At 41.8% G+C, this 11,683-nt stretch overlaps 1 pseudogene; it reads left to right on the top strand.

Annotated features, from left to right (window-relative positions):
- LOC109823944 lies at positions 1,725-6,862 on the top strand (annotated as a pseudogene).

The raw sequence follows: 11,683 nt of genomic DNA, 5'->3' as shown, positions 1-11,683 counted from the left end.
AAAGAGTTTTCTCATAGATTCCATCTTTATAATCGGATAATAATTCTATAGAAATCACATTTCGTTTCGTCTATGAACTATCTTTAAATTATTTTTTAATAAAATAAACTATCTAAATCCATTTTTCAATTAAGTTTTTTCGATAACTATCGTCATCCAACTCTAATTAATGATTATATCTCTAATAAAAAGAATACTTTAAAATGTAGTTCATACGACAAAACACTGTTTTAAAAGTGGTTTCTACGTAAAACCCTAGTTAAAATATCACCGTCACTCGATTTGATGCCAGAAAAAAAAAATTAGACTCACGTGCCGCGCACCTGAGTCACACGTGGCGTGCTTTCGTACCCCCCACAAAAGGTACCAGTCATCACACGCATTGGAGAGCACATGCGAGGGATAAGGTGGGACCCCCGGGCCCCATGAAAAGCGCAACCTTCGGCGCTTTATTATGGATTCGTGCTTTGAAAAGTGCTGTTTGTTTAACTTTAAAGCCTGAACTAATGCGTTTACGAATCTCGTACAATCATAAAACTTTGTCTTTCCTTATCGATTGCCCTTTAGGGGCTCTCAATGGTCCTCTATGTTTAGTGGATGTAAGAACAAAAAGTGCCATACTTTGCATTTTGATTGATATCTATCTGAAAGTAAAAAAAAAAAGAAAAAGAAAATATATAATTAATGCCTAAATTCATACGGAGAAATACCTACTAAATATTTATAGTGATCACAGCAACCGGCCGCTGTAATGCGTTGGGAGCTATGGTTGTTTCTCGTCATAATGGTAAAAGCTAAATTATTTAATACCGTAATTGGTATGAAAATTCATGATGTTACGGCTCCACACGTTTGATCATATCCACCAAAAATTAATTTTACGAGCCTTATGCTGTTTCTATAAATAAATTTGTACAGAGTTTTCTCTTATCTTCGAAATTATCCGCTTATTTTTGCTAGTTTCAAGCGTCCTTCTCCACGAAGCCGTTTCAAACTTTACTACCTGAACACGATTAAAGCCGCTAATCAAAATTACGAAAATACTAGCCCCCAACTTATCTCTTTTCGGTTTAAGTGGGCCAATATATGGACGTAGCTATAGACTTTTTGTTTTTGACCGTATCACCATTTTTTTTCCTTAACAAATAAAAAAAAAAAAAAAAAAAAAGGGGGATTCCTTAAAAAAAAAAAAAAAAAAAAAAAAAAAGAGGAGGAGACCATCAAAAAACCTTGCGTGATGCTTTCGTGCTCGGACAAAATAAGAAGCATCCATGTTTATACAAATATCAACTAAAGTAAACTCCTTTTTTTTCTTCTTCTTCTTCTTCTTCGAAAGGAAAATAGGTGACTCAGCAAATTAATTATAGTGGTGAAATAATTTTTAAACTTTTTACAAATTTAGAATAGTAACGCAAGCTGACTAGGAATACTGGATAAGGTCTAGGAAAGATAAGATGATTGCTAATGCTGGGGGGGTGGCTCTCGTCCTAGCTAGTGGGCCCTATCCGACTCATCCCGTAAAAGGATAAACTAACTTCATTACGAGAGGCCCCAACGTCGGCCCACCGGCCATTAAGGGGCTGACGAGTGTGCTCGATGGGCTACATTCAAAAACTAAGGTCCACGTAGTCTAGGATTAGTATTCAATTTAGTATTATGATTAAAATTAATAATCCACAAATGGGGGGCACTTTCTCGTTATAAAAGGGCGTGACATCCATAGGTTTTTCCTCTCACAACAAGCTTTCCTTCCCTCCGTAGCCTTCTTTCTAATCTGGTCGCCGATGGCTCCTTCCTCTTTGCTGTCCTCCGGCTTGAGTTGGCTCTGCGGCCTGCTCTTCTTCTCTTCCTCAATGTTTGAGGCCCCTCCCCCTGAAAACTTACCAAACCCCATGGTTAGCAGCGAATTCAGGACCGCGTATCATTTCCAACCCTCTCGCTATTGGATGAACGGTACGTCGTTCCTCCTCTTGTTAATTTGTTCTACGATTGATCTTAAATTTTCACTATGCACGCATGTATAGCTGTTTTGTGCGGTTTTACGTATTGTTGCCGAAATATCACGAAATCTAATTAGCACATCAAGTGCATTGACTTTTTATTCTTAAAAAGTATAATGCACCGATATTCTTCTTGACTAACATTAAAAGGTGGTGGAAAAAAAAAAACTAATTGCTTCGATCGGTTAAAGTATTTTCTACTAATATTATTACTGTTACTGTGGGGTCACCAAGAAAAGTATGTGGGTAATTGGCCAATAGAACATTCCACCTTATCTATTGTGTTTTTAGTATTTAATTAATATACTTTATTCAATTGCCTTCCACTTTACTTTGTCCGCGACTAAAGCGTGGTGTTTGAGGGAAAATGTCTTTGTGTTGGTTGGGGGAAGTTGCACGGTACCTACGAAGTTTGTTGCGTGGGAGAGGCAAAAGAATGATGCGTGCAAATCAAATAAAATAAAAGAGTTTTTTATAAAATAGGAAAAAATAGGAAAAATATTTCTACTCTCCTTTTAACCCTTTAATCAACAAACGGATCCGGATCCGACAAAGAGGCACCCGGCCCAATTAACATGGTCGGCATCGAATCTAATTGGGCTTGTTGTTGTTTTCATCTCCAAAGTGGTCCAAATTTGATGTTAACTATGTACCAAACATGGTTGCAGTTACAGCTACACATGTGAAAGTTTCATAAATATTCGAAGATGCGACTTTTTATGATAAAAACTACTTTGAATCCCTTCTAGAACAAAAACCTTGATTCAATCATTTAGATAACCTATGCTTCATAAGTGTATTTTTTTGGTTGACCATAACCCCCCCCCCCGTCCCCGCCCCCCCCCCCCCCCCCCCCCCCCCCCCCCCCCCCCCTCTTTCCATTTTAAGTTCAAATAAGTCTTAAGTTTTTTTAATTTAATTCGAAACTATACCACTTTAATTAAATAAATAAATAAATAAAAGGCCTGTTTTATGATAATCTATATGGCCCTTTTGGTATGATGTGCCTTCTGTTTTGAGTGGGTTAGCTTAAAAAATGCAAGGTGCTTAGGTTTGATCAGTGTTTAATAAAGAGGATTAATTGCTTAAATTTTCTTTTTTGAATAAGTTCCAGGTAAAGTATTTTCAAAAATCCGCTTTATTCAAAAAACCCTAAGCTGTGAACTAGTATTATATATAGTATATATATATTATATATATATATATACATATAATATATATAATATTAGTATATATATATATATACTATATATTATATATATATATATATTATATATATAATATATATAGATATATATATATATATATATATATATATATATATATATATATTATATATATATATATATATATATATATATATATATATAATATATAATTATATATATATATATATATATGTCATAGATTAAGCCTAATTTTTCGAGGTTAATGAAATTCACGAGTGATATGAGAGGATCATCTTATACACAATAATGTGGTTTAGTCTTAACCAAAGGTAAGAAGATTTCTCTCTCCATATTTATTTATTTAGTTAAGCTTGAGTTACGTTATTACATGAGAGAGAATCCCTACTATGACACAGATAACCGTTATTCTCAAAATTTTAATATACTTTTTTCATTTAGAACATGCAGAAAAGCCTCGAGCTTTAAGCTTTTTCTGCTTTAATAATATTCCATAATATTGCATAAACTATTGTATCTTAAAAAACATAAGATAATTCTTACGTCTAATTAAATAATGGGCCCAAAGCGAAGGCCCACTTATTTCTTGCCATGAGCTAGAGCCTATAGAGAGTATTTGTCAAAAATATATCACAATCAGCGCAAGTAACCGAGTAAGCGAGCTAAATTTTTGAGAAAACTCAGAGGGGGACAGATTGAATGATGTTTAATGATTAGTTTAGTAAATTAGTTAAACCTAAATCTTAGTTATAAGACTATTCTAATAAATCATGGTACAGAGGAGCAGATGCTGATTAACTTAGAGATAAACTAGATTAGAAATAGCAAGTAGGCTTAATTTAATTAAGAGGAGCAGAAATGAACAGGTTATGGGTCAGAACCTTTGTATTTCAAGTAAAGCTAGCATTTTTCAAAGAAAATAACAAGAAAACACTCTTATGCACGCAAGTCTTTTATTTTAGATAAAAATGGGACACCCCTATATGGCCCAAGCATCTTAATCACAATTTTAGGTAAACGCTTAGTTTATTCTCAGGCAAAATTGGCCTAGAACCCCAGTTCGCAAATTTATCTCTGGACTAAGCCCTTAGCTAATGAAATTATGTGAGTAATTAATATTCTAAACAGCCCTCCAGCCCAATTTAGCTGTATTTGAATACTTTGAACTCAAATTTAAAATACAAGTACTCGTTACTCAAACTCATGAGAAGATGAGATATGACCTTTTCTCTTACGTTTATTCACAAGATACTGTCAAAGGGTATGAAGATACTGCCAAAAGAAACTATTCTTTTTATTTTGTAAAAAACCCATGACTTTTAATATCTCTAGATAGAGCCATTTTATTGTACCTCCAATAGTCCAATTCGCTATTATTTATTTCTTCACTTATTATGAAATTACTATGTTTTATCATATAAAAACAATTCCTATTAAGTCTATAGTCATATATTAGTAATCCTTCTTCTATAGTTAAGTACTGGTGTCCGCCCCGTGCGAAGCACGGCCTTTCCTTTTTTATCGCTACAATAATCCCGTTTTTAATTGCTACAGTATATTTTTTAAAATGCTATAACAATATATTTCCAAATTCAGAACTAAATACAAGTAAAGTATCTATTCATCTATAAAATATTTTGTAATTTTGACGAATCTGACCCGAGCCCGTTTGGTCCAGACCCGAACGCCCCCATGTACTACAAGGGCCTCTACCACTTCTGCAGCCGAGCCACACCCAGACGGGCCGTGGGACCGCCAACATCTCGTGGGCCACTCCGTTTCAACGGACCTCATCACTGGACCGCGCTGGAGCTCGCCCTGACCCCATCCCGCCCGTCGACATCAGCGGGTGCTGGAGCGGGGTCCGCCACGATCCTGCCGGTGACAAACCCGTCATCGTCTACACGGCCTCGACACCGTCAGCAGAGAGGTCCAGAACGTACGCGTACCCGAAGATCCGTCCGACCCGTTCCTGCGCAGTGCGCCAAGCCCGATTACAACCCGATCATCGTCCCCTTCGAGGGCATCGACGTGACCCTGTTCCGTGACCCGAGCACGCGTGCAGGGCAAGGACGGCTGTGGCCGGTTGATCGCGGACGCTCATGAACGGGACGGCAAGGCCATCTTTACCGGAGGCCCGACATTCGCACGTGGTGCGGGCGAGGACCCCGTAAGCACTTCACGAACGGGTCGGGCATGTGGGAGTGCGTGGACTTCGTCCCGCTCGGGGAGTGGGAGGGCGTGACGAAATACCTGCTTAAGGTCAGCATGTTCAACGCCCTGCACGACCACTACACGCTGGGGACCTACGACGAGGAGAGGGATGTTTTCGTGGGGGACGACGCGTCGTCGAACGACTACAGGATGTGGCCGAGGGTCGACTACGGGAGCATCTACGCGTCGAAGACGTTCTTCGACGGGGCGAAGCAGCGCAGGATCTGGTGGGGGTTGGTCGAACGAGTCTGATAGCGCGGCTGACGATCTGGCTAAAGGCTGGGCCGGGATTCAGGTCGGCATTTATTATTTTCTACAGCATTAAAAAAAAAAATAGCCGATCGATCGATGTTTAGTGATTTCTGAATTTATATATAATTTTTTTTTTGTTTTTGCCCCCACCAGGCGGTTCCGAGAGTTTTTACTTTGGATAGAACTGATGGAAAAAGACTGATACAATGGCCTGTTGAGGAGCTTGAATCGCTTAGGAGGGAGAAAATAACTATGAAGAACATTGAGCTTAGAACAGGAAGTCTAGTTGAAGTAAGAGGGCTTTCAGTTTCACAGGTAAATTAGGATCTTAATTTAGATTACCATGTTAATTAATTTGGTAGTTTCCGTTCACTTCATTTTGATGATCAATTAACCTAACCTGTGTGTTTATTTTTCGGAATTAATTATATAACAGGCGGATGTTGAGGTGGAGTTTGAGTTACCGAGCTTCGTCGGGGCCGAGACGTTTGATGAGAACTGGATTGTGGACCCCCCGAAGCTCTGCAGGGAGAAGGGCGCCTACGGTAACGGAGGGGTTGGGCCCTTCGGCTTGTTAGTTTTGGCTGCGGACAGTTTGGAGGAAAACACTGCTGTTTTTTTCAGAGTTTTCAGGGCTGACCAGGGCTACAAAGTTCTCATGTGTGCCGATCAAAGAAGGTAAAATAATAAATAAATTTACGAGTATTACAAAGTAGAGAGTACTACAATAATTTTTATATTGCAATTTAACCAACTCCTTGCTTATGGTAAAAAAAAAAAAAAAAAAGGTCAGGTCGTCCAAGAGGAATGAACTATACAAGCCAGCATCCGGAGGCTTTGTGGATGTAGACATAAAGAAAGATGGGAAGATATCTTTGAGAACCTTGGTAAGTTTTTTTTTTTTTCGGGATTAAATACTCGATCTCCTTGTTAAAATAACGCTATGATTAATTATCTCTTGAATAAACTTTTTTTTTTAATTTTTTTTGGTTATTGAACAGATTGATCATTCGGTGGTAGAGAGCTTCGGAGGCGGAGGAAGAACTGTCATCACGTCTAGGGTCTATCCTACGTTGCTTTTGAAGGGAAATACGCACGTCTACGCTTTTAATTACGGGACCGAGACCGTCAAGATTTCAGAGCTTAATGCTTGGAATATGTCACAAGCTCAAATAAGCTAAAAAAGATCGGGGGAAACCCCGTATAAAAAACAAAAAACGGGCGGTTCACCGTGTTGTGCTCTGGTTTTTTACTACTTTTTTTTCTGTCCGACCGGGAGCAGGCTACGGAACTTAATTACGACCGCTACGGTACAAAATACGTTATCATTCATCACGATTCCGTGTTATTTATCGATTGATCAACTGTATTTTAGCGTCGGTTTATTACTCGGTGATGGTTGAGCAGCCACTATCTTAATTTTGTAAAATGCGTATACGGTTTCTTCGTGAGTGTGTATTTTCTTTTTTCTGATGTAAGTATATATACGAATTAAGCGTGTAATGTAAGATGAGTATTTTCAATGTCTTTTTCACTGTGAAAAGAAAATGTTTCCCCGGATGGAGCACGTGCGATTTGTTTCATATATTTTAATTTTAATTTTTTTTTAGAAAAAGGATGGATTACCAAAATAGTAATCTAACCAGCTAAATTAAACAAAATTGGTTGTTACAAAATAATACACACCCCCAACCAAGAATGTGTACACTAAATCAGCTATGATTTGCAATAAACTGCACCAGTTCCCCTCCCATGCTATCATCTATCAACAGCACATCATAAAATGTAGCATAAAACCAACACTTATACAGAGTTTTCATATTCAAACAACAACAAAAAAATTCACTCCGGATCTCGGTTTAAAAGCTTCCCCACCCATCAAGTATCTCGGTCTCCCCCTTAAACGGGGTTCCCTCTCCAGATCAGATTGGCTTCCTCTTCTGGACTCCCTCCAGCGCAAACTCTCATCATGGAAAAGTAAGCTTCTATCTATCGGGGGTCGTCTTGTCCTTCTAAAATCAGTTCTCTCCTCCTTACCAGTATACTACATGTCATTTTTCAAGTTGCCTCCTTGGCTCATCAAGAACATAGATCGTATTAGACGTAACTTCTTATAGGGTAAGGCCCCAGACAACACCAAAGGCAATAACCTAGTCAATTGGAGGACTGTCTGTTCCCCCAAAGCCAGTGGAGGCCTGGGTGTGATCAATCTTCAACATTTCAACTCCGCCCTCCTCTCCAAATGGTTATGGCTCTACTTAGATAACAACAGTTATGTAGGGAGGGTTCTTCAATCAGTCTACTCATTCCACCATCATAGCCCATTCCCTACCTATCTTTGCTCTAAATTTTGGAAAGACGTCCATTCATGCTTCGACATCTTCTCCCCCTTCATCAAATGGTCTCTGGGTAACGGAACTTAATTACGACCGCTACGGTACAAAATACGTTATCATTCATCACAATTCGGTGTTATTTATCGATTGATCAACTGTATTTTAGCGTCGATTTATTACTCGGTGATGGTTGAGCAGCCACTATCTTAATTTTGTAAAATGCGTATACGATTTCTTCGTAAGTGTGTATTTTCTTTTTCTGATGTAAGTATATATACGAATTAAGCGTGTAATGTAAGATGAGTATTTTCAATGTCATTTTCACTGTGAAAAGAAAATGTTTCCCCGGATGGAGCACGTGCGATTTGTTTCATATATTTTAATTTTAATTTTTTTTTAAGAAAAAGGATGGATTACCAAAATAGTAATCTAACCAGCTAAATTAAACAAAATTGGTTGTTACAAAATAATACACATCCCCAATGAAGAATGTGTACACTAAATCAGCTATGATTTACAATAAACTGCACCAGTTCCACTCCCATGCTATCATCTATCAACAACATATCATAAAATGTAGCATAAAACCAATACTTATACAGAGTTTTCATATTTAAACAACAACAAAAAAAAATTTACTTTTGGATTGGTCTCCTTTAATTGAAAAGTTTGAAAGAAGATTAACCTTATGGAAAGGAAAATCTTTACCAATGGAAGGAAGATTAGTGCTTGTTAATGCATGTAGGCGTCTAAAATTGTCTACGAGAGCCCGCACGAAACTCGAAGCAATGAATGGGCGAGTCAAGAAGCTTCGTTCAAACCAGACTCGGTGCGCGTCGATTCAAAACGCGTGCAGCTTCGCGTCAACTCGTGCGTTGTGGGCTGGTTCAACGCACGCACGTCAAATCAACGCGCGTACGTCGACACTCAACCTCGTACGCGCGGTCAACGCCGGGCGCACTCAAACCAATCCGTGCGCGCGTGTCAGCGCGTACGTCAAATCATCTCGCGCACGTCAATCAGGCCAGTTCGCCCGCGCATCGATCAGCACGCCGCCCCCCCCCGCCTCCGCGGATAATTCTGTTAACCAACGCGCGTTCGACGATCTCGGTCTCGCGACGAAGCATGGACAAGTCAACCAAACGAACGAATACGCAACAAGAAAGTCCCGGCTGAAGAAACGAAACCAAAAAAAGGCGAGAACCGTCGGCGAACCGCCGCTAAGGCAGGACGGAATGATCCGACCCCCGCGCCAAGCGCGGGTCGGATGATTCGACCCGCGCTGCCCATGCCCGGCGGGTCGGATTCATTTCCGACCGCGCCAAGCGCGGGCTCGGATTATTCCGACCCGCCACGGCAGTCCCTCTCGCACCGCGCGGCTTCAGCTGCCGATCGCACAACTCTTCACTGCTCCCTTCTGCCGACCCCGCGCGGCACGCTCAGATCCTTTTTTCTTCTATCCTCTATTCGTTCTCTGCCGCGAGCTTCAATCTGTCTACACGTTTGACGTTTTTATTGGTTTTTGCTCAGTCGGTTTATCGGCTTTATGCCTCCAGGGTCTTAACTGACTTAGGCGATCACCCAAACGTGGTTAGGCTGTATTGGACTGAAGATAGAGCCAATCCTTGTTTGCTTATGCCAAGATAGACTGCATTTTTGAGGCTAAATAGAACAAAGGCCTCCATTTTCTGGATCTGAGAATTTTATCAAGGCGCTCGATGACGAGGTGCTGTGGATTGGAGAGTGAACGAGCACGAAACTTTCAGGCAACGGACAGCGAGCGCACGTCCGAGATCCTCCCGTGGATCCCGGCCGAACCCGTTCGGAGCAAGACGAAGTCCGTTCGAAGGTCCATCCGTAGCTCGTCACCGTCATGTTCCTTGAGATTAGGCTTCTGTCTTAATCCCATCGAGACAGCCCTGATATCGTCGTGCTATATTTCGCCCTCTCACTCTCGAGGGCACGCCCGCTGTTTATACTGGCTTATCCTCACTTGTTTCGATCCTCGCGAAATCATCTCACTTTTCCGTCCCAACCCAGACTTCCTATCATGTCCCACCACTCCACCAGTCCTGACTTCATACCATGCCAGCACAAATACCGCGCCTCTCTCGTGTGTCGTCGACAGCTCGGTCTAGCAAGCTCTGCCAAATTTCTCTGCAACCCTGCGATCTGTACTTCTTTTGAGGTCCGGCCGACGGATTAACCCCCCCTGCTTACCACTGGCAAAGAACCCACGACAAAGCAAGAACGATAAAAACGGACTCTTTGCGGTTTATTTTCAAGAAAGTTGTAATAACTTTTTCTTTTGTTATTGATTCATTCTACGTGTCAACGCTTTAAAGTTTAATGAAAATCAATGGACGTAATGTGACTCTTCCGACGCGAAACAATACTGCGACCACAGGTGAGGCCGACAGCTCTCTCTGCGTCAGTGCTGAGTCGTGGGAACGTGTCGCAAACCTCGGGGAATTTTTTTCCCCCGATCCCGGTCGAAACGAGATGGCTTCATCGAACTATATCGGTTCTCGACCTACGTCAGTAAGTACGCGAGGCTAGCTACTCTGTCCTGCGTCCTCCAGATCCGGCTCATCTTCCTCGCAAATCCTCAGGCAAGGCCTACGTCAGGAAGACCCGCGCTGGACTTCACACTGCGCCAGCAAGCGCCAAAGAAGAAGATCTTCCCGCCACCGCGCACCGTGGCTTACACGCCCGTTCCCCGGCCTCCGACGACGCGCTAAAACTACAGACTGAACCCCTTAAAAAGCACAAGGGTCGACTGACTTATGAGATGTGCCACTTCTATCAAGAGAGCACGTCAGAGGCCGTACGTCAACGCCCTCGCACTGCCAATCTGGCCAAAGCCTCCGTTGGAACCAGTTTGATGGAGTCCGCTGAGGTGGCGGATCTGAAAAGTAGAAGGCCCAACACCACACAAAGATACAGCCGTCTCTTTTAAACAGTGAGAACGAATGGGATCGCGTCAAAAGGAACCGATCAACTCTTCAAGCAGCGGGATTCAAACGGCCTGCGCATTGCCTTGACAAGCAAAAATTCCTGTTGCAAAGAGGCCAAGAATGGAGAGAAAGAAGGAGTGCGACATAAACCAACAAGACGCCAGGCAAGTTATGGAGGCCAAAGTCTAAACGGCGGCCCAAAAAATGTCAAGAAACGTCTAGTCACTCCAATCCGACCCGCCCGAGAATCGCCGTCACTCCAATCCGACCGAGCGAAAACGCGGATCACTCCAATCCGACCCGCCGATAATCGGGTCACTTCAATCCGACCGCCGAACACAGGGTCACTTCAATTCTGACCGCCAAACGAAGGTCACTCCATCCGACTCCAACTGCGGGTCGTCCGAAATCGACCTTCCAACTTGGCGCAGTGGTCCAAATCGACCTTCCAACTTGCGGTCAGTTCCAATCACTATCAACTTGCGGCCCTAAGTCTGACTCGCAACAGATTCAAGGCAGAAAGCTGTCCTGCATAAAAACCTTATTTCTTCGATTCCATCTGAGTTCCGCACCTCGGTAGATTTTGACAGGTTGTGGATTTGTCCCATTTCAAGCATGACCATCAAAGATCGCCTTGGCCTTCACCGATGCATCGCGGGCAAAACTCCCGGATCAAAGAGCGCTTAGCCGAGAATGAATCTCGACACATTGTCAGGCTGGAGGTCGTCATCTCTCTC

Source organism: Asparagus officinalis, chromosome 9 (genome assembly GCF_001876935.1).
Source record: "Asparagus officinalis chromosome 9, Aspof.V1, whole genome shotgun sequence".
Lineage (NCBI taxonomy): Eukaryota > Viridiplantae > Streptophyta > Magnoliopsida > Asparagales > Asparagaceae > Asparagus > Asparagus officinalis.
The sequence above is the reverse complement of the archived record's forward strand: the minus strand, read 5'-3'. Positions and strand labels throughout refer to the sequence as shown.